The 23,222-nt window shown below is 40.2% G+C and overlaps 1 long non-coding RNA gene across 1 annotated transcript; it reads left to right on the top strand.

Annotated features, from left to right (window-relative positions):
- The first annotated feature begins 2,863 nt into the window (after positions 1-2,863).
- Positions 2,864-22,646, top strand: LOC142658729 (uncharacterized). Its single transcript, XR_012850160.1, has 3 exons — positions 2,864-2,948; positions 6,965-7,107; positions 22,435-22,646. It is a non-coding gene; the product is annotated as an uncharacterized LOC142658729 (long non-coding RNA).
- The last annotated feature ends 576 nt before the right edge of the window (positions 22,647-23,222 follow it).

Below are 23,222 nucleotides of genomic sequence, written 5' to 3'. Positions count from 1 at the left end.
GCAACGAATGATAACTATTGCCTGTGGCCAGAAATCTAGAAAAGAACGAGAAAGAAAAAGAAAGGCAGAACACATGTTAGTGGGGGGCTGGTGAAGCAGACAGCGGCATGGACTAAGTTCTAGCAGCTTCACACATACCTCAAGGTCACAAGCAGCCGTTCCTCGGCCGAAATGCAGCGTCTCATGTTGGTATTCTGGTAGGTGAGACCAGAGCGAGTTTGCTCAAGCAGAAGGTCAAATGTGGCCACAGACATGCGGCAGAAGGCTCGAAATTTGTCTGGATGCCGGCGTAAGTCCTCATACTTGGTATGGAAATGCCCTTTTATTGTACGTTGGGCCACAAGTGGATGAACCCAAATGCGACTTCTTCCAGGCGTCTGGTGCTGCAGCATGTGTCGGCGCTCGCCAAACCGACGTGAGATCATAGAGACAAGAAGCACACGCGCCAGCGCTGGCGAAGCCATAATAGTTGGGTGTCAAGGCGATTCCAACGTGAAGGGAAAAACACACACTGTGGTTTCTGCAGAGGCGGAAATAAGGTTCGAAACAGACTTCTACCAGCAAGCAGGGGTTGGGCCAGCTGGCCTATTTGTAGGCGGGCGTCCCATTAATCCCCTCTGCGTTTTTTACGCGCGATGCAAACGCTAGTCGTGCGCGCGTTTAAAACGCACCAACGCTGCGTATACGCAGTGCATACGCAGTACAAATGCGGGCAAAACGCAGCGTTTTTTGCGCGCACAAAACGCACACGCTCGTGTAAATCAGGCCTTAGATGCAGGGACTTTTTAGCAAGATTTATTCTTCCTAAAAACTGCGTCTTATAGTCCGAAAAATATGGTATGTTGCAGCAACATTACACCCGGCTGCAAATCTTTTTCCTCTACCGTAACAAATTAGTCATTCCCAAATAAAACATACATTAACTGCAGTAGCAACTATGTGGTATATCTTTTGAAATGTCCATGTAACTTACAATACGTGGGGAGAACAACACAACATTTACGATGCATAATTAATAAACACAGATCCAACATTAAAAATGGTTTCCTAAAAACACAGTGTTTCACTGCATTTTACTACTGTGCATAATAATAATTTTGGAAGTATTCTTGTTACCCCTATTGAATCCATTTCAGCATCATAAAGCGATAGATTTAATAGACTCAAACAGAGAGAGAATTATTAGATTTTCAAACTCTCCTGCCTGAAGCCTAGTGGTCTTAATGACATATCTGAATCTTCATTAGATTAAATGCATTTTTTATGCCATTTGTTTTTTATCTCACTTATATTTAAATACCCTTTATACACCCCTACGCGCATGGCTGTTTTTATAAGTTGTCATAACTGACTAATAACAAGCTATTACCACACTTTATATCCCAGATAGATGGTTATGAAATTCCATTCTTTGACATATGGTTTAATGGTTACATACATTCATTTTTATGGAATTCCCCTCCCTCTTTTTTGCTTATATTGTCCCCTTCTTTTAGCCATATTTATAGTTATATGCAATATTTAACATACCGTTCTATATGTTTTTGCCATTGTCCAACCTTTCTTTTTTCCTTTTGCTTCCCTAGCTCCAAGGTTGTCAAACCAACGGGTGACGCTGGCGGGCCTCCGTTATTCATTCTCTCTTATATATATATAATGTTTACACATGAACTCTTTACATCCATTTGCCTATACATACATTCCGCACATCTGATTAATTACAAAGGTGCACACCATGGACAATGAGTATTATTTTATTCTTATTATCAACATATTTCTGCTAACAAAACGAATGTATACTGGCATTTTGCCCTTAATAAAGATGGTGGTACACAGCACATTTTACCTAGTAATGATTGCATGGCCGGAATGGCCTTTTTCAGTTGCTGTGTTTAATTTGGACACCATGTTGTTGTACTTTGTCATGGCAACCTTGGAACACGAGGATGGCCTTACCCAATAGACAGCTAGGATGTGGGCTTTTTCAGTCCGGCGTGTGAAACACCCAGATTTAAGTAATTAGCACATGAGTCATTCAGTCCATGAGGTTTGCATTCAACTCAGTGGAGTGTCAGCTGTTTTTAGTTTTTATGTTTTAATGTTTAATCACTAATGACACCTAATCTACAGAACATACGTGTTTACATGGATATGGTAGATAATACACATTTGTAATTTTCATTATTATATGTCCGGATGAGACTCTTAAATCACATGTTTTTTGTACATGGTCACATTGTTACATTGTGCGATTTTTGTATAAATTGCTATTAATCACAACCCTTGTTTTTTTAACTGTGTTCTCTGTATTTATACTCGTGTGATACTATCACTGCTTGCTTGAAAATGCTTCCATTGAGGAAGTGAAACGTTGCATTTGTTGGGTGAATAAACTTCACTTTTTTTCGTGAGTGCTGCTTCCATGCTCTTGTCTTTTTGTTATATATATATATATATATATATATATATATATATATATATATATATATATATATTTATATATATATATATATATATATATATATATATATATATATATATATATATATATATATATATATATATAATGTTTACACATTAACTCTTTACATCCATTTGCCTATACATACATTCCGCACATCTGATTAATTACAAAGGCGCACACCATGGACAAGTAGTATTATTTTATTCTTATTATCAACATATTTCTGCTAACAAAACGAATTGATTATTACCCTACTCACATATTGTGTGTTCCCCACCGAGAGGTCTCTGTTTCTTCCAAGCAGTATCCTCTATGACCGATCCGCTTTGCTTTCCTTGTCTTTTTGTACCTCTATGGCCACCGTAGCCCCCCCGGTTTCCTTAGCAACGCTGATGCCGGCAGGCCGCTCTCGTTTCCACATCTCTATGTGCCGCTGTACCTTTCTTCTCCACATCCTTGCCGTGTTACAGACTTCAATAGACACGTAAATACTTTAATTTATTTCTATCTTCACAAGGTTTCTGTAACACTTTTGCCGGCCGATCTTCTATTTTTTGCATATGTGTTGATTTTGTTTTGTTTTTATTTCTGCCAAACCTGTTACGTTTTACCTATGATTTGTATTGCATCTACCTGTGGAACACCTATTATTATATCAATTAACAAGCCTTTGTTATTGATATTGCCGCACATCGTTAGTTCTGATTGCTGTTCAATTCCTGATGATGTCATCCACATCTGTTTGCTTTTTGAAATTGATTGCCTTTTTTGGCGGATTTTGCTCTGAACTCCTCCCCCAAATCCACATGTGCATATAAGTTGTTTGTTTTGTTATTATCTTTTGGCCTGCTAAAGACGCAGGTTCTGCTTTGAAACGCGTTGCCGTTCTTGCAAATAAATAAACTCACTATTATCACCCTGCTTATCCTTGCCTTTTGAGTAGTGCTTTCCATATATATACTTTTTTTTAAAAAAATTCTAAAAACAATCATTAAATCTTTATCTCATTCTCAAAGTCCAAATGATACATGGTAAACAACATGGTAACATACTAGAAAGGCTGACAAAAAAATCTTCAAAGTGTAATATTTCTTTAAATAGGGCAGCTATTTTCATTTCAAAAACTTTGAGGGGGTGGCCATATTGGAGACTTTGGTGCAATGGGGTGTGTGTGCTTTATGGCAGCTCAAATTAATAGGAATCCTTTGACAGAGAAATGTCACAGATTATTAGTCTTAGGTTGGATTCAAACATTTAGTTTTGATCTGTTTTTTTTTGTGCCAATTCTACTGTGGTGCCTTAATCTTTTTCTCAGCAACTTCGCAAAATACTTTCCCGGTTAGAGAGAAAACTTAATTTTTTCGTAAATTACAAATACATTATTTCAGTATTCTAATTTATTTTTATTTATTTTTATTTGATTATTCGCCAGCTGATGTTGGAAACAGAATGTCTATTTTTATGCACATTTTATTTCCTGACTCCTTTGCTTGGTAATTTGAAGCACTTACATTACTGCTGACCAGCAGCACACACTACATAGACTGAAACGTCTGCTCTTTCCTGGCATCTTAAGGTTTTTAAGTCGAGTCACATCTAGTTATGTCCACAGTATTACATTACAGGCACCGAACGGAAAGAAGATGGATGGAGGCAGACACAATGCATCATCACTGTGATGTGTCATTATAATAACTTTGCAGAAAATGTGAAGTTGGACCTCTCATACATCTATTCTAGAATAATATAGTGTTTGACATACATTAGATTCATGGTAATAAGATGCTCTCAATTCCTCCACCCTCAACTGTGCTTCCAATTTAAAATGATTGTGCACAAAATTAAAGCCATAGGTTATCTCATTCAAAGTTCCAATATTTTAGGTTTTGCAGTGTAGTCAGATTAAATTTCATTTTTTTCTGGTCTGCATTTATCGGTGTGCAATTATACTGGATGTGAAATTCCTGTCTAGTATAAATGAATAAAGACTGTGTTATTGTTGAGGAGTTGTTCTAGTCTTGATTATTATAACTCATTACTAATCGGCTTTTCCCTCACTAAAATTTCCCCTCTCCAATCTATTCTGAATTTAGCATCCAGGATCATCTTTCTGACCAACTGCCACACCAATGCCTCTCCTCGTGCCAGTTACAGCACTGGTTGCCCATTCACTATAGTCAAAATGTAAACTATTACTCTCACCCATGAAGCTTTCCACAGGCCTGCACCTCCTTACATTTCCTCCCTGATCTTTGTCTACCACCCTACCCGTATTCTTCAATCTGCCAAAGATCTAAGATTAACATTCTCCATAATCTGAACTCCTGTCTCTAATACTTTTATCACGCTGCACCAATTCTCTGGAATGCAATACCCCAGATAATGAGATTAATTCCATACATTCACATTTGTAAGCTTACCCTGAAAACACTTCTTACCAGTATTAGTCCTCAGAAACTCATCCCGTCTTTCAACAGTATCCCGACAATCCTTGTATCCTAATGCTCTTTAAATTTGTGCATTCTCAGATAAAGGTGCATACATGTGTGCATAAAATTAGGATGAACGATTGTACAAAACTAGCACTTTTACCTTTTGTGTCATCCCTATTGCCTCATACATTGTTAATATAGTAATATTAATTTGTTAGATTTTTTTTTCATGTGCTCTTTTGAACTGTAAATTGCTGCAGAATATGTTAAACTATATAAATAAAGAATATTATTATAATATAAAAATTATTCTTGTGCCAATAAAATTAAGCTTACTACACTTGGCACCTGAACTTTCATACTATATTTATTCTTGTAGCAGCACTATTACACGTAGCATTGGTGATGTAAGTATTAGTGTATGTTCACACGGCAGTGTCCGTAATGGCTGAAATTACAGGGATGTTTTCAGGAGAAAACGCCCGAATTACGTCCGTAATTAGTGTGTGTGAACATACCCTTATACTAGACACAGGGTCAGCCTCTGACTAGGCACCAAGCAAAATCCACAGCTGGACTCGGCTGAGACATTACACTGTTAAACCGTTTTTCAAATAAAGCATGGTACTATTATAAATGTCACTTTTATACAAGGAAAAGTTAACCAGTGGCACATGTCAACTTTACCACTGCTTGTTGTTTCCTGCTAAGTTTTTCTTAGTATGTGGATTTACAACACTCTCTAAGATTTAAAAGTGGTGAGTGGTGAGTAACTGTGGTACCTCTATATAAAGGCCTGGTCAATAATATACTTAGGCCTGAAACTTATTTTCCTTGATGATAAAGTATTGATTCCTGTCTCCTGGAGCTTCAAGTGTCTTCACATATTCTGCCTCGCTTTTTTGGATTCTGGAGGTGCAAGGAACTTTATTGAGAATTTGTTTGCCAAGAAACTCCAGATTTCTCTGCAGCCCCTGCAAGAACCTCTTCACATCATCTACATCAAAGAATCACCCATCTTGCAGGGACATGTCAGTCACCGGACTGTTCCCATCAGTCCCCAGGTGGTAGTTCTTCATAGAGGAGAGATTTCCTTCTTGGTCCTCCATTGTTCTAGTATTCCGATACTTCTGAGATCACCCTGGCTCAGATGACAGTCCCCATCCATTGATGACTGGTCCTCTGGTCAGATTGCTTTTTGGGGTCCCTCCTGCTTCAAACACTGCCTCCAAGATCTGACTTACCAACTTACGCTGATCATCCACCTGAATATCAGGACTTTGTTGATTTCTTTATTAAGAAATAGGCAGCAACTTGGCTTGTGCACCGTCTCTATGATTGTGGTATTCCATGTGTGGAACTGAACTTGGATTTGGACTCTGGACTCTCTTGTCTTGCTTTTCAGTTTTGACCGCTTTGCTAGCCATGTGTTTGCTGCTCTGGGTGATTGGTTATGGATTGTATCTGTTTGGTGGCCAATCACAGTGGTTTTTGCCCTATATTTACCCACAGCTTTGTACTTTATGTGCACGATTATTTTGGCTTGCCATTAGTCCAGCTTCTTCATGCATACCTCCTATTAATCTCCTGTGTACCAAACTCTGCATACGGCTGATCTCATGGTACCTTTTGTCCTATACCTAGCTTTGATCCTTGGCTATCTTCCTGACTATGCTTCCATCTCGCCCTCTGCCCTGTTTCATCCTGACTGTTCTCCCAATGATAACTTTTCACTCTATTCCTGAATAAGCCACTACTGCATCAGTGCTACTGTTTCCAATCCATTACAATTATGGAGACCACGACCTTGGGGTGAGTACCAGGGGATCCCTTAGACTCTGCACCCAAGTTTAGTCAGCACCAAATGGAGTGTGGCTTAGAGAATCCACATCATCCGTACACAACGTAAAAGTCATTTGTCAACTTCTCAAATAACGTAAAAAATACCTCACAAAAATTGCCTCCTGAATGCTTCAGTACTTTATGACAAGTAGTGATATCCCCACTGCAATCTTTGGGTACCACCAACAGCGCCTCCCTAGAAAAAGTCTTTGTTCTTTCTCTACAGAATTGCACATAAGAACCTACCCCTGCGTAATCCGGTGCTGGTTAAGATTTGGATTGCAGTGATCTGTAACACATTATTCAATCAAGAGGAGTGGGATCAAGCACAAAAATAGGGTTGTGCCTTTTGAAGCACAACTTGCAAAGGTGAGCGGATAAGCACACTCCTTTATGTGGTTATTCACTTGTATTGTCAATTTATACTACTGGTTTATATGCTTATATTCTCTGTATTAAATTACATTATGAATTATCAAGCAGGGTGCCGAATTACTAAGATATGTATTCTCCATTTTGTAATGAACTTTCCTCTATATAATTCAAAGAAATGTCTTATCCTCATGTGTCCATAATATGGTTTTCATACCCCATTGTAGCGGGTTGGCTGAACGCCCAGACATAAAGTGCAACTATTTCTCATTATCGCAACAAACTCCCCCATGAGAACAAACCACTAACAACACCCCATTATATGCTTGTCTCCAGGTGTTACCTGATGTCAGCATTTTAATGAAGAATTAGAATTATGTACTTGAAATATTCTTATCGTCTGCTATTGGCGGAATAAGAGTTATTGTCACATTGCCTCTGATTGGTTAACCTCAAGCCTACACCCCATTTTAATGATATTATTATAATTGAGTTTGGCAGTAAACCCCCAGAGGAGTATTTTGAGCATACCAGCAGCGTCTGTGTGTTATTTCTCCTTTCTCGATATGTATCAGTATGAAATCTCCTGATTAGGATGCTGGATAAAGTTCCTGGCATGAGTGTCTGTTGGAACACTCGTCTAAAATTCAGTCTAATATATTTTGAGTCATTGACTTCCACGACAGTACTTTTATAATTAAATGGGTTCTGCATGACTTTACCATTAATGGCATATACTTAAGATAGGCCATCAATGTTTGATCAGTGGGGTCCGAGCTCCTGAACCCTCACAGATATGGGCAGCTGTGCCTAGTACTGCCGCTTCCCCTTCATGATTCTGATTTGCAGAGGACCCAGAAGTTGGTCTCCCACCGATCAAACATTGATGAACTTTTATAAGTATAAGCCATCAATAAAAAAGTCTCAGAGAACTCTTTTAAAGGACAAATGTTCCTATGAAAAATATTTTAGTCTATGGTCACAAGTGGGAAATAAAAGCCAATAACCAGGTTCTGGAACTGGATGCCATGTGCAGAAGTTACTAATTAACAATGTATTATAAAATGTAATCCCCACATTTGTCAGTTGCATTTGCCTAGTTACAGAGTGCATGAAAATACATACAAAATGATAATTAAAAGATACGTTTTTGATCTCAAATTCAGAAGTGAAAAAGCGGAAACAAACGCGTTTGAGGAGCTGATTAGATGCAGTTTGCCACCTAATCTACTGGGATCAGACATTCAAAATGTTTCTCATGTCTAAACAGAATATTAAGCTTAACTAGTCAACACATCCTTAAAGACCTGCGAGATTTCCTTTATTACTTAACAAGAAAACCCAACACCTAGTTCTGAATTTGTAATGAAAGCAAACTCAATTACGGCACGCAATATGCATTTATCAGGGGATTAAGCAATTGTGTTTATTTTATCTTATATTCAGATTTTGTTATTTATAAAATGTGTTACAGTGTTCAAATATATTTTGCTCAAAGGAAGTCATCTTGTGCACATTCACTTTAAGACTATGTTCCCACAGGGCGGATACGCTGCGTAAAAGTATGCAGCCTATCTATCCTGGACCTGCAGCGACATTCGCCCAAACAAGCGCACCAAATTGCGGTGCAGATTTTCAGTTAATTTGTCATAGATATGCGTCTGTTTTCCGTGTAGCCCAGCTTCCTGGGATGATGCTGCAGTCCATGTGACCGATGCAGCCTGTGATTGGCTACAGCAGTAACATGAGATAAAACGTCATCCCAGGAGACCGGCCGGGACAGAGAACAAAGAAACACTATGACAACGCCCGAGTGGTAAGTATTAACTTTTTTTATTAATTTTAAATAAAAAAGTTATAACCTTTTTTCCTATTTGTTTTCTTTTTGCGGTGGAATCGCAGCGATTCCGCAGTATAAATTGACATGCTGCGGAATAAAAAAAAACACACTGCAGATCGATTTATGAATGGTTTATTTTGTTTAATAATGTGTCGCCAAATAAAAATTGTTTTTTAAGTAAGTTACTTGTTTTTATTATATTTTTTAAGCTTTTTTGCTGTATTTTTTTTCCCCCACAAGGTGGAAAGTATTAAAAATTAATAATTTGACATGTTTTCCTATGTTGAATACCAGATGGAGCACTTCCCAGAATTACAGCAAGGTGAATCAGGCAAATCAGCCTGACCTACAGCTGCTGTAAATGAGGGAGGGAGACCCACTCCCCTCCCTATTTTTGGTTACAAGCCAGGAAAAGGGGTCTTCAAATTGCTAAGAAGTGTCCAGCTCCCATTTTGGAAGTGTTTTTGGCAGAAGCTACAGGACACAGCAAAAGGCTAAGAATGATGAAAGTCAAGAGGGAAGCCCCTGTGGTGCGTGATGCGCGAAAAACGGCCAAGTATAGGACATGTCGTGAGTTTTACGCAGCGGACATATGCTGTGTGACAATCATGGACTGTCTGAACGGCCCCATTCAGTTACATAGGTCCGTGCGACGCGCGTGAAAATCATGGACGTTAAATACGCTCGTGTAAATAAGGCTTCAAACTGTAGCTAAACGTTGGACAAACTTCTGACATGTCATAGTGACATGTCAGAAGTTTGGATTGGTGGGGGTCCGAGCACTGAGGCCCCCACCAATCGCTAGAACGAAGCAGCTGACGTGCTCGTTTGAGCGCTCAGCTGCTACTTGTCTGTTCGGCTTTTTCTGGAAATAAATATATCGGTTAACGGACTCAATAGAAAGTCTATGAGCCCGTACTCCTTTACATCGGCTTTCCGGAAAGTGCCGAACAGACACAAAGCAGCTGAACGCTCACAGGAGTGCTTCATCTGCTTCGTTTTAGCGATTGGTGGGGTTCTCCGTGCTCGGACCCCCACCAATCCAAACTTCTGACATGTCACTATGACATGTCAGGTTTGTCCAATGTTTAGCTACACTTTAAGAGACACATACACAGATGAAATAAAAGATGGCAGACCCCCGTGAATTAAAAAAGTGTTAATAAAAAAAACATTTTATGTGAAAAAATAAATAAAGTACATATAAAATTTTATTCAATAAAAACAAAGAAATTAATTTAAAAAAAATGTACCACACCTTTCCTTTAAATCTTATCTACTCTGCTGCTATTGCAATACGCTACAGATTTTGCACTGTGTGTGAACTCACCCAAAGCAGTGGCGTAGCTATAGGAGTCGCAACGGTCGCAGTTGCGTCCGGGCTCCTAAGCCTGGGGGGCCCGCAGGGCCCCCCATTGCAGTCGTGCTTCTAACTGTTTTTGCGTCCTCAGGACGCAAATACAGTTCAGTTCATTGCTGGACATTCACTGTGCCGCGACCGACTCAGCGTAGGCAGGCGCGATGTAGTAACATCATCGCGCCTGTCTGCGCCGAGTCACTCACAGCACAGTACAGTGGAGGAAAAGGATCTCCTCCACCCGTCGTGGGAACGGGGATAGGTAAGTAATTATGTTATTATTTTTTTATTAGGTACGTACATATGGGGGCATCATACTGGGTATGGGAGGGGGTCTCATATGGTAGCTGCTGAGGGAGCATTATACTATATGGGGCATTATACTGTATAGGACAGCTAAGGAGTGCATTATACTGTATGGGGGCATTGTACTGTATGGGACAGCTTTAGGGGGCATTATACTGTATAGGGGGCATCATACGGTATGGAGCAGCTATGGGGCATAATACTGTATGGGGGGCATTATACTGTATGGGGCAGCTATGGGGGGCATTATACTGTGTGGGGCATTATACTGTATGTGGCAACTATCAAGGGAATTATACTGTATGGGGCATTATACTGTATGGGGCAGCTATGGGGGCATTATACTGTATGGGGGGGCATTATACTGTATGCGGCAGCTATGGGGGTATTGTACTCTATGGGGGCATTATACTCTATGTGGCAGCTATGGAGAGCATTATACTGTATGGGGCATTATACTGTATGGGGCAGCTATAGGGGGCATTATACTGTATGGGACAGCTATGGGGGCATTATACTGTATGGGGGGCATTACACTGTATGGGACAGTTATTGGGGGCTTTATACTGTATGGGGGCATTATAATGTATGTGGCAGCTATGGGGGAATTATACTGTATGTGGCAACTATGGAGGGCATTGTACTGTATGGGGCATTATACTGTATGGGACAGCTATGGGTGGGCATTATACTGTATGGGAGCATTATACTCTATGGGACAGCTATTGGGGGGCTTTATACTGCATTGGGGGCATTATATTGTATGTGGCAGCTATGGAGGACATTATACTGTATGGGGGTCATTATACTGTATGGGGCAGCTGTGGGTGCATTATATTGTATGGGGCATTATATTGTATGGGGTACGTTATACTCTATGGGACGCTTTATGCTGTATGGGGCAGTTATGGGTGCCAATATACTGTGGAGGCATCTATGGGGGGCATTATGCTGTGGGGGCAACTATGGGGGCATTATACTGTGTGGGGCAGCTAAGAGGGCTTTATACTGTGTGGGGGCAGCTATGGGGCATTATACTGTGGCGGTATTCATAGGGTCTGTCGGGCAAGGCAGCTGGGCATAGGCGTGCGCAGGGTGCTGGTGTGGGGTAGGGGGGCCCAAGCTGAATTCTTGCACCAGGGCCCATGAGCCTTTAGCTACGCCCCTGACCCTAAGTGTTAGGTTGCTGATATAGACTGGAAAACCATTAGCTTATAATTGTAACTTAAAGGGGTTCTGGGAGTATATAGCTATATTTTAAATAACACTTCACTAGAATTGCTTTAGTGTCAGATCCGAGGTGAATCAGACACATTTTCTTTCTGCTGGCGGCAGGATACATCCATATGAATTCATGAATGTATCCCTTTTCCTATATTAACATTTTATAGCTAAGAAAGTCCACTACTTGTGGCCCAAGACTACTATATTGTCATATAGCAATACAGCTTAAAGGGCTCTTATTTAGATTTTCTGCACCGTCACTTGAGAAGCTCGCCAAGAAAAAATTCAAACAAGATGAAAAGCATCACTCACGATGGATGCAAATGTTTTAGGGAGGCAGAAAATATAGGTAATGCATTTTCTCTGTAGGTTAAAGTTGGAATTTTCATCTTGCGTTGTTGTTAATATTGAATATAAAGAAATACAAAGGGAAAACAATAGCAAACTGCCTCATTTGTACTGAATGATGAGCTCTACATTCCACATCATTTTAACAAGGTGATGTTACATTCTTGTATATTAATCCCTTAATTAGAAATAATAAAAAGTGGAAAGCAAAACAATATATCGTTTTTGTTTAAGCCAAACTAAAGGACTTACCCAATTCTAAAAAAACTTTGTTCATTAGACACAGTGCAGGGCCGGGAAAATCTCATTGAGGCGTTTATTTATATTGTGTGATGTTTCAGACTTCTAGGTATTTATGTTTTAGGAAGATAATCCCAAGGGGAAACACGTGAATTTGCATTTTTAAACAACTTCTCATCTTAATTTTTGGCAGGATGTCAAAAATAAATTTGTCATAATTTATACAGCTTGTTAATGAATACCATCAAAAATTAATGCTCATTAGAATGCTCATTAATATGCATGCTGGTCTTGGTTTTGACTTAATTAAATGGAGAACCACTTCACAATTACATTATGAGACTGTAGTAAAGGGAATGTTCTGAAAACACCTAGTGATCTGAGGTTTCATTGTTGTTTCCCCAGGATACTGATAACCTATATTTTACTGCAGACACCTGCTGCTTCTTGTGCTGTTGTTTTATTGGAGCTTGTACAATCATTTTATTTTTCTACATTTTATATTTTGCTTTTTTTGTGTGAATTACAAAAACAAATTTTCCCTAAGCTGAGTTGTAATTGTCCTTTTTCACAAACTATTGAAGGATAAATAAATAAATCAAAGAGGAAGCGGATATTAAAATTGAATCATAAATACACTATGAAAACAACTAGTCATTAGAAAATGGACCAAACTTTTGAATTTCTATTTATTAGAAAAGGGAAGTAATCTGGAAAATCATATATTTTTGAATATTATGCCATTGATCTTGAAAACTAGAGCTAAGGTGCTCATGTAGGGTAAACTCCCCCTTTCGAGGAGCGATAGAATATCTCTTGTGGAAATGTTTTTTCTGCCCCAATTTTTTTATGTCTTATCATCTTGACCGATATGGATCAATACAGGGTCTTTAGGCTGGATCAAGCAGAAGTACTTATGGATTAAAGTAAGTGAGGGAGGTTTAGGCTATGTTCACACGGAGTATTTTGGGGGAGGAATATCTGCCTCAAAATTCCGTTTGGAACTTTGAGGCAGATATTCCTCTCCCTTCACGCCGATTTTCGCGGCAATTATCGCGCCGTTTTTCGCCCGCGGCCATTGAGCACCGCGGGCATAAAACAGCGAGAAATACGCTTTCTCCTGCCTCCCATTGAAGTCAATGGGAGGTCGGAGGCGGAAGCGCCCGAAGATAGGGCATGTCGCTTCTTTTTCCGCGAGGCAGTTTTACTGCTCGCGGGAAAAAGACGCCTACGCCTCCCATTCAAATCAATGGGAGGCGTTCTCGGGCCGTTTCTGACGAGTTTTGCGACGCGGTTTCCGCGTCAAAAAACTCGGCAAAATACCCCGTGTGAACATAGCCTTTGCCCTCCCATGGATGCAGGTTTATTTTGTGGCCGCGCAACTCCAATTTGTGGTGGGCTGTCAGATTTCTGCTGCCCTTAAGATTTTACTTGATAATGCAGTTGGAAACATGCATAATATTTTTGAACTTTTGGAATGTGGTCAAATGAACCAAGGGTGGTTTACGTCCCTTCACATTTGTAGTTTACTCTGTAAAAGTTGGGCAGATTTTAAGAGGCTGTGTGGGATTAGGGGTGCAGTTTCTTTCACCCCGATTTAGAATAACTATAAACAATATATGACACTTCCTGAGTTTAGTTTTTGGGAAAGAATTGATATTACACTGATAGGTCACATTTTTAAAGAGGGACAATTAATTTCTATTGAGGATTTACAATCCATGTATGGGGTAAATAAGAAATATGGATATACGTATGATCAATTATGGAACACTAGCACTAAAACTCTGGACAAAAATTTGTTCAGGGTCCAAAAGCATTTTGCTTTAGAATGTATCCTTGAGAGGAATGCATCTAGGACTTCTTTCTCAAGTATTTATAAAATAATTATAAGTTTACACTCACTAAACACTGTTTTCCCAAGTCAAAGTGTTTGGAATAGGGAATTAGACCCAATAAGTCAGGAGAAATGGGTGAATAAGTTTAAGAATGGGAAGGAGGCTTTAGTTTGTGCAAATCATCTTATGGTTCAATTCAATATTATGCATCGTTTGTATTATACGCCCTCCTCAATTTATAAAAATGGGTTTCACTGTGGAGGCAAAATGCCATAGATACCAATATACAGTGGCAGAATTTTGGCATATGGTATAGGAATGCCCTGCTATTGATTCATATTGGTCTTTGATATTTAAAGAAGCGGCATCCAAGTTAGATCAAGAAATCTTGAAATCTGCTCAGTAGGCACTTTTGAACTGTACCTGTAGCGCCAACGGACGTGGGCCTCACCCACTCCAGCAGCCGTCAGCTTGTTGCATCCTCGTCACTGGCGTCTTCTCCCCCGGCCTGTGCCCGTAGGGTGCGCTCGCGCTCGTCCCAGTTCTTAAAGGTCCAGCACGCGCTAAAGAAATATTGCCCCCAGCCTATCCCCGCATACCCTGGACTATTTAAGGAAATCTGCCCACTTCCCCAAAGCATGACAATGTTGTTACTAGCCCAGTGTTAGTCTGCGAAGGTTCCGTATCCTGTATCCTGAGTCCAGTGTCTGTGACCAGTCTTGTATCCATGTCCAGTCCTCTATCCTGAGTCCAATGTCAGTGACCAGTCCTACCTCTTGAGTCCAGTGTCCGTGACTAGTCCTGCTTCCAGTATCTAGCACAAGCCTGCATCCAGCTATCTGGCACCAGCCTACTTCCAGTAATCTGGCCCCAACCTGCATCCAGTAATGCGGCACCAGCTTGCTTCCATTACCTGCAATCTGACTGTGCCCAACTGCTGTCAAGGTACCAACTCCATTTCCGAGAATTCTCAGCATATCATTAATCCTTCTTGTATTATTTCAGTTAAACCTCAGATCAAAGACATTCTTCCTGGGAAAATTTTTGTTCGTCCTACAGACAGAGGAAGAATTCTTGCCATGGGGCACAACTCAAAGTTGATAGCTCACTTGGGCATTCGTAAAACTCTGGACTTTATCTCTTGTCATTATTGGTGGCCAACGCTTCCCAAAGATGTCATGGACTACGTCTCTTCATGTACCAAGTGGGCCCAAAATAAAGTTACTCATTCCAAACCTGTAGGCTTACTCCAACCTTTGCCAGTTCTGAACAGCCCCTGGCAGTACATTGTCATGGATTTTATTACTGATCTTCCTTCCTCTGATGGTTGCACCACTATTTGGGTTATTGTTGACCATTTCTCCAAAACTGCAAATTTTGTTCCTCTGTCCGGCCTCCCATCAGCTCCTCGCCTGGCAAGTCTATTTGTTCAGCATGTCTTTCGGCTGCATGGATTGCCTCTGCATATTGTGTCTGATCGGGGCGTCCAACTCATATCCAAATTCTGGAGGTCCGTGTGTAAACTTCTAGACATGAAATTTGACCATCCGCAATCCAACAGCCAAGTTGAACGAATTAACCAAGTGCTTGAAATTTATCTTCGTCATTTTAAATTTGTGCAACATGACAACTGGGTACATCTCCTTCCATGTGCTGGATTCTCATATAATAATTAAACTAGTGAATCTACTGCTACTTCTCCATTTTTTATTGTCTACTGCCAACACCCCAGTGGTGGATTAAGAAGACCATGGGCCCTGGGCTGTTACCCAAACTTGGGCCCCCCTTCTCCACCGCCACCCTGCCGCGCCGTAACTATTGCTAACACTACCTTTTTGCACAAGCATTAACAAATGGGTGTTACGATTCCCCGTTCACAGGGCTGTGTCCCTACAAACTGACAGTATCACACTGTGCAGGGACACATCCTCTTGACAAGGGGATTGGTAACACCAATTTTTCTATCAGTCCTGGACTGCAGAAAGACGTTATGTGGAATACAAGGATTTCCTATAATAAACATATCAAGAGAGAGGACAGATTCTCTACAAATCCAGTGACTCACAGGTGACGACGTCTCAGATGCTAGTAGTTTCTTTTCCTCTTTTCTTCTCCATCCAGTCCAGAGCTCATGACCAGTGGCATAACTACCGCTATAGCAGCCATATCGGCTGCTACGGGGCCCGCAGCATGAGGGGGCCCATGCCACCCGCCGGCACGGCCCCCCCTCCCATGGCCGGAGGCTCCGCTAGCAGCTGCTATGGCTGCTACAGCGCGACGCCACTGAAGGGGTTGTTCCTACAAAAGACATACATCCCCTATCCACATGATAGGGGATACATGTGTGATCGCTGGGACGCCCAGCGATAAGGAGAACGGGGGACCGAAAGTCCCCCCGAAGTTCTCCATGACAAACTTCGGACTTCCGGGGTCTGTCTGCAGCTAATAGAAATTACTTGCACACTGGTCACGCTTGTGCGCATGCGTGACCAGCACTCCTTTCATTTTTATTGAACTGCACAGACGCTGGAAGTCCGAGGTTTGTCATGGAGAACATTGGGGGACTTTCGGTCCCCCGTTCTCCTTATCGCTGCCAGCGATCACACATGTATCCCCTATCATGTGGATAGGGGATACATCTCTTTTGTAGGACAAACTATAGGCCGTTTTCTTTTTTTGGGAGGGGGGGCTATATGGCGCTATCTACAGGGGAGTTCTGTATGGCGTTATCTACAGGGGGATTTCTGTATGGTGTTATCTGCAGGGGGGGTCTGTATGGTGTTATCTACATGGGGGTCTGTATGGCGTTATCTACAGGGGGGACTCTGTATGGCGTTATCTACAGGGGGTCTGTATGGCGTTATCTACAGGGGTGTCTGTATGGCGTTATCTACAGGGGGTCTGTATGGCGTTATCTACAGGGGGGGTCTGTATTGCGTTATCTACAGGGGGGTCTGTATGGCGTTATCTACAGGGGGGTCTGTATGGCGTTATCTACAGGGGGGGCTGTATGGCGTTATCTACAGGGGGGGCTGTATGGCGTTATTTACAGGGGGAATTTGTGGCTGTGAGACGTTATCTACAGGGGGGCTGTATGGGGTTATCTACAGGGGGGCTGTATGGCGTTATCTACAGGGGGGTCTGTATGGCGTTATCTACAGGGGGGTCTGTATGGCGTTATCTACAGGGGGTCTGTATGGTGTTATCTACAGGGGGGGCTGTATGGCGTTATCTGCAGGGGGTATTTGGGGCTGTAAGACGTTATCTACAGGGGGGCTGTAGGGCGTTATCTACAGGGGTCTGTGTATGGAGCTATCTACAGGGGGCTGTGTATGGTGCTATCTACAGGGGGCTGTGTATGGCGCTATCTACAGGGGGCTGTGTATGGTGCTATCTGCAGGGGGCTGTGTATGGCATTAACTATAGGGGGCGCTGTGTGGTGGAATCTATAGGGAGGCACTATCTACAAGGGGGGGTTGTGTGATACCCAGCAGAGGGGGAGCCCCAGTCAAGAGTTTGTTGTAGCTGAGAACACACGGAGACATGTCCTTTTTTCACTTATTTTGCTAGGTTCTAGTAATAACCTGTAATTTTACCATTTGACTGAATGTTGTACAGTGTTATTGATGTAGGTTTCTAAGATACACTTGAAGGCTTTTTAGAGTTTTCAAACGGCATTGCTGCATTACCTTTTGGCTGAACTAAAATGAACCAACGTAGACCAGAAACATTTCATTAATGAGACCAGCTAAGAAGTGATGGAGAAATGAATGCCTTGGAAAGACATTTGTCACTCTTATTCTCTGAGTTTATTTAAAGAAAAGTTGCTCAGCTTCCATTAAGCTATGCTATTGAGTTACCAAATGATCACACAGTTTAGTCTTTTCCTATGTAGTAGAATTCTCTTTTTTTTTTTTACAGGACTAGATAAAAATGCGTGAGCATGAAATCCCAAACTGTGTGTACAAATTCATGTACATTTCTGAACATTTCTATAAATCTACATCAACATTACTGTGTAAGAAACAATAACGTCATTAAGACAATGTTTTTGTATTACAGATTAACCTAGGTTCCCACTAACATCACTCATCACTATGACACTATTTTGGAAGTAAATGCAAAAAAGATTAAACAAGTTATGCAAACATGCATCATCCTTTAAAGGGACACCCCGGCTAAAACAAAACTTTCCCATGTGTACCATTATGGTATTCCATGTGTCAGTCTGTTACCTGTTATTATTCTTGCTGCTCCTATCTCTATATATCAGACTGGGAATGTTGCTTAGCAGCAGTGTGAATCAGGCTCAGTGACACACTTTCTCTACTTGAGTCTATGGAGATCTATGAGTCACCCATCACAGGCTTCAGCAGTTCTTGTACCACGCTAGTTTTGCACAGGGGGGGGGGGGGAACAGAAACGTCTATCATCAGTTACCACTGGAACTTAGACAGCTTCATGTCACACAGGTATAATGTAGAATAATATAGTTAAGCCTCCCAGTCTGTATACTTATGGTTTCTCAGATAATCACAGTGTCCCCCAGCATGCAGAGATGGTATGTTCTTTAGTTGGTCATGTGATGCTGTGCTGAAGCATCATGGAATTCATAGTAAAGCAGAGACGATCTAAGAATCAGATCAAAGAGTATGTACAGTATACAAAAAAGAAGTGTAGCATGTGGTATACAGTCAGGTGGGGAATGCAAACATGGAAAGTTGTGTGTCCACTGGAGGTCTTCTTTAAATCCGTATTTTCAACGTAATGTAAAAAAAAAATTTAACCCTCCTTTTCCGACCAAAGAATGTTTTATTTTGCTTTTGATTTTTTTGTATTAAAGTCAATGAGAATTAATGAGAATATAATGTATTTCATTTTAGCTTCATTAATTATAATTATATCAGTTTTTTATTTTTTAAATGTTGTAGTCATTTATTTATTTTTGTTTTAAAAAAACAAGAACTTTCCTATGGGCGGCTATAATACAGATACACACTTCATTCCTTTATTGTCTGCATAGACAGTACAGCAGTGTATTTATACTTTATGGCAGCTGAAATGAATGGGAGTCAGTTGATAGAAAAATCTAATAGGTTATTACAGTCTTCAGGGAATTAAGTGAAAATACAGATGTGTCCTTCCTTACCTTTCTTCATATCTCAACATATCCTGAGATGTGTAACATGAGATGACCAGCTTTAAAAAAAACAACAACATGATTTACTAATAGTATGTTATTAGATGTCTATGGTATATGTGTCTGTGTGTCCACCAAGTGGTTGTTATGTGACAGGCAGCCTGTTAAGGGTTTTTTCTGGCTTTTCACAATATTGTATTGAATTTGTTTTATAAGTAATTGGGGTCCTTAACCCAATTCAGGCCAGGGTAAGTGTGAACACATCTTTACATACAGAGACTTATCTGGGTGTATAGTGTTGCTGACCTGCATTACCTAGGCCTTTAGCAACACAATGCAGCTGTCATTAACTTGCCAAACCTCTAATGATAATGAGATGACTCTGCTCATTCTTTCCCCATCTATACAGCAAAGCTGACAAGTAAGCTACAGGAATCAGGATGTGCCAGTCTATTGTGACTGCTCTAGTGACCAGTGTAAAAACTGGATTTGTTTTCTTATATATAGTAAAAAAATAAAAAAAAATACTGACAAAATGTATTTTTATAAACAGGTTTATAATAAAAATCTGATTTAAATAATATATAATTTTCTGATAATACATTCCCTTTAAGAAAAGCTTGAAAGACTGGTACGTTTTAACCAGTTACTCAGTCTGTGAATTTTCTATTCCAATAAATAAAAAAATAACACAGTGATGGAATGGATGGATACAGGTGCTAAACCAAGTATTTTGGTATTAGCTGAAATGAAAGGGATCCATTGATAGGTCCATTTTTTTTATAGGTACACTTTGTGGACAAAAGTAAAGCATAATGGTGGATCATATAACTTCCTATTTGTTTCAGATTTACTGTATCACTCACTCTGAAGGACATTAAGATATTTGCCTTATCTTCCGAAATCAGGAAACCCCTATGTTCCACCAGTCAGTTCTCATGAAGCTGGCTAATAAAGTGTGAGCAATGGAAAAGATCCCATTTATCAGAGAAATGGGAGAGATTTTAATCTATTGTGTGTTGCTTCTAAATTTTCAAAGCACCTTATATATTTCTTATAAATAGCCTGAATCTTACTTGGCTGTAGTGTATGTGTTTTTGAAGTAAAAAAAAAAGAAAACTATAAAAAGCAGCCTAAATGTAATACATAACTAAACAAAATATCTTTAAGAACAGTTTAAAATGATCATCTCTTTTTTAGGAGATACAGGTTCTTCCTTATATAAAGTTATTAATCTTATTAACGGTTTTCTGAAGCTCTCTGGACTTTGGATAAATTGGGATAAATCTGTATTATTCCATGAACTATTCTATGTCCTTCACAACGCACTGGTATGGCTCTCTTTTAACTTGTTTTATCGAATCAATGCCCATTTTCAGGACCTGATTTTACAATGGGCATAAGATGATGGGCATTTAAACTTTCAAAACCCATGGCTATACTACTTAGCTGCACAAGGCCAACATTTCATAAGGTGGGGAGAATGTCAATTGACAGACTTGTCCTCAGTTATGTTGTGATATTATCTAAATTGCACTGATCTGATGTCAGGCATGGAAGCAGGCTTATTCAATCAGGGAAAACATAGGCTGCCTATACCGGAGCTTATGCATAAAGTTTGGAATAAGATTAAACAACTAAGAAAAATTAAAGGATATACGATTCTTACGCCCATATGGCATAACCATACTTTGTCAGAATTTTTACGACTTGAGTGTTTTGATTACTGGAAGTCATTAGGGATATGTCAGATAAGCCAATTATTGGTAAACAATGCTTTAAAACATTTCAACAGTTGCAAGAAGAGTATAATTTACCCCAAAGTTGCATTTATTAATATTTGAAGGTGAGGCATACCTATGATACTCAGAGCCAGAGGCGTAGCTAGGTTCTCCTTCACTCGGGGCAAAGATTCATATTGGTACCCCCCCAACTTCTTGTATATAACGCCACACAGCCCCCTGTAGATAGCTCTACACTCAGCCCCCCCTTGTAGTTAACACCACACAGCCCCTGTAGATAGCGCCACACACAGCTGCCTGTAGCTAGTGCCACACACATCCCCCCTCTTGTATATAATGCCACACAGCCCCCTGTAGATAGCTCTACACACAGACCCCCTTGTAGTTAACGCCACACAGCCCCCTGTTGTAGATAGTGCCACACAGCCCCCCTGTTGTAGATAGCGCCACACAGCCCCCCTGTTGTATATAGCACCAACCAGCCCCCCTTGTAAATAGCACCACAAACAGCCCCCTTGTAGATAGTGCCACACAACCCCCCCTTGTAGATAATGACACGTGGCCCCGCTTATATATAGCACCACACAGCCCCTCCTTGTATAGCGCCACACTGACCCCCTTGTAAATAGCACCACACCGACGCCCATGTAAATAGCGCCACACTGACCCTCATACAACTACGTCGTACAAAAAATAAAAGAGTTATGAGTGTCGGAATGCAAAGAGGGAAATATTGTTCTGTCCTCAAGGCCAAAATTTGCTGTGTCCTTAAGAGGTTAAAGTTTATACTGTGCTTTTGTATGAAAAAGCAATGTACGTCAAAAGAGGGCATTGCACTACATTCTATCAAATTTGGACACCCTGGCTGAGCAGTCCACGATTACCTTAAGTACAGTGTTAAGGGACATTTTCGACTTATCACTTTGGGATCACGGTCTTGAGTTGCTCTTACAATATTTGGAAGTGGGATTGCATCCATATATTAGTGTAACTTTTCCAGCAATATGGGTAATATTCAAGTTTTGATACAGTATATGTTTTTAATTGTGACAGTAAACTATGTTTTGGACTATTTTTTTAATTAATTGTTTAATTACAATGCTTATACTTGTAAACCAAAGTGGGGAGGGTGAGGCACATAGGAGGGATTTAAAAAGTTTTCATTTATTTTCAATGACGTTATTCTAAAAATATTTTAATAAAAATTGCCTGATTTAAAAAAAAGTTATCATCTCTGTAAATATCAAAGACAATATATAAGAAATAACTATGTACTTCTCTATTTTCAGTATACAAGTTGATTAAAAATTCCATGGAGTTGTTTCCGAGGTCCCCAAACATCAGCCCACCCAATTTTTACTTGTCGGGGCATTTGCAGGCCATGGTGTACTGGAAAAAGATGAATCTCCTGAAAGAATGCGCTTGAAATACAGTTACATGCATAACACCAGATGTGTTAATGTGGGTTCTCCATTAGTGAGAGTGATGCATCCATATCCAAGAAGAGAATGTTCTTTGTTTGTCAAAAGTGTGACAATTTTCCCAATATTTATAAAACATGTTCTATATGTTTCTATAGCAGCAAAGCATTTATAATTCAGTTAATAATGTCAGAATAAGAATGGTTTAGAATAAGCTACATACTAATTTCCGACTGTAAGTGCTATATGTTTACAAGATAAAGAAGTCAGGCCATCATTTTGTTTACATAGTAAGGTCTTAACCCCTTAACGACTGCCAGTACGCTTCTTCACGGTGGCGGTTAAGTTTACTTATGCCAGAATGCCGCATTTTCATGGCGCTCTGAAATAAGCATGGTAACAGTGATCATAATATAGTTACATTTTACCTATACTGTAAAAAACAAACGCAGGCTGGGAGGGCAAAAACATTTAATTTTAAGAAAGCCAATTTCCCCAGGATGAGGGCTGCAATTCAGGATATAGACTGGGAAGAACTAATGTCAAATAATGGAACAAATGATAAATGGGAGATTTTCAAATCTACTTTGAGTTATTATAGTGCAAAATTTATTCCTACAGGTAATAAGTATAAACGACTCAAATTAAACCCCACA

Source organism: Rhinoderma darwinii, chromosome 8, assembly GCF_050947455.1.
Source record: "Rhinoderma darwinii isolate aRhiDar2 chromosome 8, aRhiDar2.hap1, whole genome shotgun sequence".
Lineage (NCBI taxonomy): Eukaryota > Metazoa > Chordata > Amphibia > Anura > Rhinodermatidae > Rhinoderma > Rhinoderma darwinii.
This window is presented reverse-complemented; position numbering and strand designations above follow the sequence as displayed.